The following is a 6,946-nucleotide window of genomic DNA, read 5'->3' on the forward strand; positions in this document are numbered from 1 at the left end:
CGCAGCGGTTAAGTTCACACGCACCGCTTCTCAGCGGCCCAGGGTTTGCCGGTTCGGATCCCAGGTGTGGACATGGCACCGCTTGGCACACCAAGCTGTGGTAGGCATCCCACATATAAAAAAGTAGAGGAAGATGGGCACGGATGTTAGCTCAGGGACAGGCTTCCTCAGCAAAAAGAAGAGGACTGGCAGTAGTTAACTCAGGGCTCATCTTCCTCAAAAAAAAAAAAGGAACAAACAGCCGCTTTTTTTTTCAATAGAATTTTGGTTTCAAGTATGGTGCTAATAACTTCAGTGCTTTCCTTTTTATTTTTCTATGTAAACTTGTGCTCCATTTTATTTGAGAATTTTTCCATTCTGAATGGTGTTAGATTTTAGTGTGGAAAAGAGCAAAGCATTGAACTTAATATAAGAATTTTGCCTTATTTCATTTGTTACTTCCATAACCAAGAAACTAACATTTATTGAATGATTATGAGCCAGACACCGTGATGTACATTTTGTAGACATACACTCTTTCAATCCTCTCCAAATCCTATATTGTATATATTTTAGTCACGCTTTACAGAGAAGAAAACTGATGGTAAAATGGGTTGCTGATTTGTCTAAGATCATTCAACTAGTAAGTGGCTGGGATAGAAGGTAAACTGAGGTCCCCCTGGCTTCAGAACATGTCTCTTTCCCACTGTTCCACGCTGGCGCCTTTGTTTCACAGACATCAGATTAGGAAGTTGAGGGCGCGACCCACCCTTGGAGAAGCAGCAGTTGGAAAAAGGCATGCTAGCTTGGAATCCTCAAGGACATTCTCTGAAACCTAACAGAGTTTATGGGCAAAATGTCGCTGTTGCAGGTTAATCATAGTTTTTATTGCTTCTCCTTTGAGGTGATGTCTACAAAATTCCTAGTGCAATGCTTGTAGCATCGTAAGGGCTGACTAGTTGTCTTCCCACCGCTCTCTATTTCAGCATTTTGGGAGTGATCAAATCTACTACACTCATCCTCTCTCATCCGTGGTTTCAGTTACCTGTGGTCAACTGCAGTCTGGAAATATTAAGTGGAAAATTCCAGAAGTAAACAATTTGTAAGTTTTAAATTGTGTGTTCTGAGTAGCGTGGTAAAATCTCGTGTGTTCCCCATCGTCCCTGGGCACTGTATACTCCCCGTCCTTTAGACACTTAGTAACCATCTTGGTTATCAGATAGAATGTCATGGTATCGCAGTGCTTGTGTTCAAGGAAGACTTATTTTCCTGAATAATGTCCCCAAACACAAGAGCAGCGATGCTGGCAATTGAGATATGCCAAAGAGAAACCATAAAGTGCTTCCTTTAAGTGAAAAGGTGAAACTTCTCTATCTAATAAGGAATGAAAAAAATTGTATGCTGAGATTACTAAGATCTACAGTAACTTTTATCACAATATATTGCTGTATTTGTTCTATTTTATTATTAGTTATTGTTGTTAGTCTCTTACTGTGCCTAATTTATAAATTAAGCTTTATCATAAGTATGTATGTACGGGAAAAAACATCACATATATAGGGTTCAGTACTGTCTGAGGTTTCAGGCATCCACTGGGGGTCTTGGGACATACCCCCAGGGATAAGGGGGGACCACTGTACTCAACTTTATTGTGTTGTGTCTATGTAATAATACTATACTGGACACCTATTGTCTTGTTTGCCTAACATCCAGTTTTCCCCGGGAACTGTTTCTCACATTCATCCTCTGCGGTAGATTAAATGATTTAGCCCAGCCCTTCACTTCCCTCCATCCCACTCTGACTGTAGCTTCACTGTGCGCAGAAAGCATTTCTCTTCCCCTTGACCCAGTGTTTAGCCATGTGACTTGCATTGACCAATCGCATGTGAGTGGGAGTGGCAGCGTTAGGATGGTTCTGGGCCTAAACGTCAGAGGTCTCTCAGGTGCCCTGGCTAGCTGACTGGCCCCAGGAGGAGGATGACCAACGTGTGGAATATAGCCAGCCCAGCCACCGCAGCCTGAAGCAGAGCTGCCCCAGCCAATCTGCAGATCTGAGGAAATAAATGACACTGCTTTAAGCCACTCGTTTGGAGTGCTTTGTTATACAGCATGGAGGTGGTAATAGCTAGCTGATTTACCCCCCACCCCCCTCCCCATCATATGGGTCCCATTGGGCTTACCAAGATCTCATAAGATCTGACCCCTTGTAATATCATCTTACAAGATCCTGTCATCAGTTGGTCCAGAGGTCAACTGGGCCACTTACAACTCTTCTCAATGTTTGGAACTTGGAGGGAGAACACTGGGACTCCTTCTGTGGCAGAAAGTCCAAGGCGTAAACCTGGGAATTATCATTAGCCATGTTGGCCACCCTGTGGAGAAAGCAGATTTGCAGGGAGAAGGGTGAAGCAGGAGGCAGAGAGTGACACCTAGAGGGACAAATAAGAGCTCGTGGCTGCAGTGGCTAAGTCCCCACCGACTGCATCCTTACCCTTTCCTAGTTTCTCTGAACAAATATATTCTCCTTTATTTGACTAAGCTGTTTTGGTTGGGTTCAGTTACTTATGACCAAATGAGTATGGGCACATACACACTTTTTTCTTTTCTTTTTATTTATTGTGGTAAAAAAATACAACATAAACGTTACCAACACAACACGATTGTGTTGACTGTATACACATTGTTGTGCAACGGATTTCTAGAACTTGTGTGTTTTGCAAAACTGAAACGCCGAATCCATTGAACAACTCCTCTTTTCCACCTCCTTCCTACTCCTGGCCACCGCCATTCTACTTTCTGTTTCTATGAGTTTAATTACTTTCCATACTTCATATAAGTGGAATCATCCAGTATTTGTCTTTTTGTGACCAGCTTATTTCACTTAGCATAATGTCCTCAAAGTTTATTCATGTTGTAACATATGAATTTCCCCCTTTTTAGGGCTGCATAATATTCAATTATATGTATATACTACATTTTCTGTATCTACTCATCCACTGATGGACATTTAGATTGCTTCCACATGTTGGCTATTGTGAATAATGCTGCAATGAACATGGATGTGCAAATACACACATATTTTCTTAATGGATTCAAACTAATAATTATTTATGCAATCTCTGCTTCTGCACTTTGGGAGAAAAAAAATGAAAGAGATATGGATGACAATAGCAATGGTTTGAGGACATAAATACCCACCAGTGAACATATGCTTGAGCTTTCCCACCCCAGGACATTTGCCCATACCATAACTTCTACCTGTCAAAATCGAATCCTACTCATATTTTAGTGGGTATTTCAAATATCATGTCTTCTATGGAGCTTCTAAGATGTTCCCAATGGAGAATCACTTTCATTAGCTTGAACCATGAGGTACTTCTGTCTCTCTATGGCTCTTATCACATTTTACTTACCTTTTTCTCCATTTTTCTGTTGTGATCTTTCTGAAAAGAAGACAAAGTCTTATTCATATTTGCATTGTCCAAATTACCCTCTCCAGTGTTTGACACATAATAGACACTCAGTAAAAGTTTGGGGAATTGAGTGGTCCCCGACCCACACCCCTGGGTTATAACCAGAGCCCTCCTTTTGTCCACTAAGCCCACATTTACTCTAATCCACTTCCTCTGTACTAGAGGTTCATATTTCACTCATTGCACATCATTTCACTGAAATTAAACCTTTAAATCGAAACTGGACGAATGACTTGTTCAGCTAAGTTTTTAAAGGTCAAGCTATTTGTTGCCGAAAGGTCAACTGGTTGAATCTGATCATCCTTTAGGTTAAGGTATATTTTAGCTTCAAGATCCTTTAGCTTTGTGATATATGCAGTTAATCACTTTTCCAATCACAAATAAATTAATTTCCTGGTAACTTTCTGAGGATAGTTAGTAGAAAATTTGCCTTGGTTTGTTTTCCCCAATATCTTTACACAGGAACGTTCTGGGCTTGGTCCTGGGACTCCTTCCCTTTTCTATCTCTAGTTTATATGTACTTTCTTGGTAATTTCACTCATGCTTGTGCCTTTAAATTTTATTTATGCACAGATGACATTCAAATGTTTATATCCCTCCCATATCTCTCCTCTGAATTTCAGCCTGATAGGACCGATTGCCTATTCAACTCCTCTTTCTGGATGTGTAATTGGCATTCTTAACTTAACGTGTCCCCAGACAAATTCCTAATTCCCTTCTCCATTCCCCTTCAAGTATTACCCCATCTCAATTAATGGCCACTTTACTCACTTCTTTAAGCAACTCAAGCTGCTGAGGCCAGAATCCTTGGAGTCAAATCATTGTCCCCTCTACTTCAAACTCTCCAATGGCTTCTCATCTCCATCATCGCAGCCGCTTACCATTGCCTCCTCCCCTCACGGCAGTGACTTCTCTGTTCTCTGACCTCCTTTCCTCTGAGTTCATCTCCTGCCGTTCTCCTCTGCTTACCTTGCTCCTCCTACGCTGGTCTCCCTACTGCTCCTCAGATGAGCCCAGAGTTTCCTTCTCTTCCCCTCCCTGCCCACACCGCTCTGTCTGCCTGAAGCACTTCCTCAAAGTAGCTCCATGGACCCTCCCTCACTTCTACCAGATCTTTGCTCAAATGATATATTCCAGCCAGACCTTCTCTGAGCACAATGAACTCTGCCTGCCTTTCTCACTTTACTGCTCTCCAAACGCTATCACCATCTAAAACTACATTTTATTTATTTATTTTACTTACGGTCTGTCTCTTCACGCTAGAAGGTAAGCTCTACTTTTGTCTGTTTGGTTTACCCTTTATTCCCAGTGCTGGAATAATTACTCAAACATAGTAAACGCTCAATAAATATCTTTTGAAAAAATGAATGCATTCGTGAAGATAAGTACATGAAGTCAGAACAAACATGGACGGAGCAAAATGATGGAGAGCAATTTTCCTTTCACTTAAATTATACCCCTCAGTGCATGCTTCTAGAAAGCAAGAATGATTCTATGGTATGTTTTACATTGTTAATTAAAAACACACTCATTCAGGGGGCTGGCCGAGTGGTTGGGTTCACACACTCTGCTTCAGCGGCCCAGGGTTTCGCTGGTTCGGATCCTGGACACGGACGTGGCACCACTCATCAGGTCATGCATCCCACATGCCACAGCTAGAAGGACCTGCAACTAGAATACACAACTATGCACTGGGGGACTTTGGGGAGAAGAAAGAAAAATAAAAAACAACAAAAACACACTCATTCAGTTCTTTTTTCAAACATATATATATATGGACAGAATGGCAGAGACAATATGCCAAAGAAAATTTTTTTTAAGTTTTTTTTGTTCTCTAAAAATGTAGTTTGCTACACGGGATACTCCAAACAAGTTTTCTTGGTGTAGTGCTTGTCCTGGTGATAAATGAGTAATTTTAGATGGTGCACAGGTAAACATTTTCATTTAATAGCCAAGTGCTTTTTTAAATGTGTTTCAGGAAAAATAAAACTCGCATACCACAACTGGGATTTTTCTGGACTTGACTTTTTAGGATGAGACTACGGCAGGTGGAGCTGTGGGAATCTGTACACTACGTGAGTCCCAGGAGCGGGATGCCACCGTTCCGCCCGTGCTCGTCGTGAGCCTCCGTGACTGAATCTTCTCCTGGAACCATTCACAGAACGTACAACCTGGACGATGCTGTGCACTGTATGTCTTCTCACACACTCAATTTTCCAGGCTGTTCCTGCATTCTTTTCAGCACTAAACTGAAATGTCACTTTGAGAAGCTCACAATTGTTGGTCACAGGAGTGTTAAAATGGTTGCCCTGAAAGCATAATGTAGTCACTGTTCAGATGGACCAGCAAAAAAACCCTGAGCACACAATTGAAAATTGAAGAGGAGTATTTAAATGATGCTTTTCACATGGTCAATTGTACCACCTGAAGTCCTCTTAAGTCTCAGATTTTTATTTTTGGAGGAGATGAGCAGAGGCGATGAAAACCACTGAAGATCATCAGCTTCCATGTGGCCGGGTTCTCGCTCTTTCGTTTGAGTTGATAGAACTCTAAACCTTTCTTGAAGAAACTTTTAATCTCAAAAATCAAAATCGTTTTCATGAATGTATTTGAAAATTAGAATATTTTATTGGTATCTTTGTTAATTTGAACAGCCTAAAATCACCTTTACAATGCACGTGTCCCTTAGAATTGTATGTGAAGGTCAGGCGAATGAGGGGCCTACACAACAGTGACGAATGTGCGCCTTGATCATCCTGACTCCTATTGTTCTTTACCTGAAAGATTCTCTAAAAATGTTTCGAGCATCATGAAAGACTTTATAAATATTTATTCCCACTGATTGACAGCAGTGAATGAATAAAGAAGCTATCTTTATTCTAGTCTATTATTTTTAGCAAATAATAGAAATTTTCCATCAAAGCCAATATGAATAATATATAATAATGAATAATATATAATATTAAATAATATTAATAATAATGAATAATATTAATATAAATAATAGTAGATATATAAAATAAATACTAACTTTCATTGTTAATCATAATTTTTATAGCAATAAACATCTACATTAAGAAAAAGAAGGACCACAATTAAACAACCTAACTTTACATCTCAAGGAACTAGAAAAAGAAGAACAAACTAATCCCAAAGTTAGCAGAAGGAAGGAAATAACAAAGATCAGAGTGGAAATAAATGAGACAGACACTAGGAAATCAAAAGAAAAGATCAATGAAACTAACAGCTATTTTTTTGAAAAGACAGCAAAATTGATAAACCTTAAGCTTAACTAAGAAAAAAAGAGAGAAACTCAAACAAATGAAAACAGGAATGAAAGAGGAAACATTACAACTGATACTGCAGAAATACAAAAGATCAGGAGAGACTACTACGAACAATTCTATGCCAACAAATTGGATAACCTAGAAGAAATGGATAAATTCCTGGAAACATACAACCTAACAAGACTGAATCATGAACAAATAGAAAAT

This window comes from Equus quagga, chromosome 18, assembly GCF_021613505.1.
Source record: "Equus quagga isolate Etosha38 chromosome 18, UCLA_HA_Equagga_1.0, whole genome shotgun sequence".
NCBI classification, from domain to species: domain Eukaryota; kingdom Metazoa; phylum Chordata; class Mammalia; order Perissodactyla; family Equidae; genus Equus; species Equus quagga.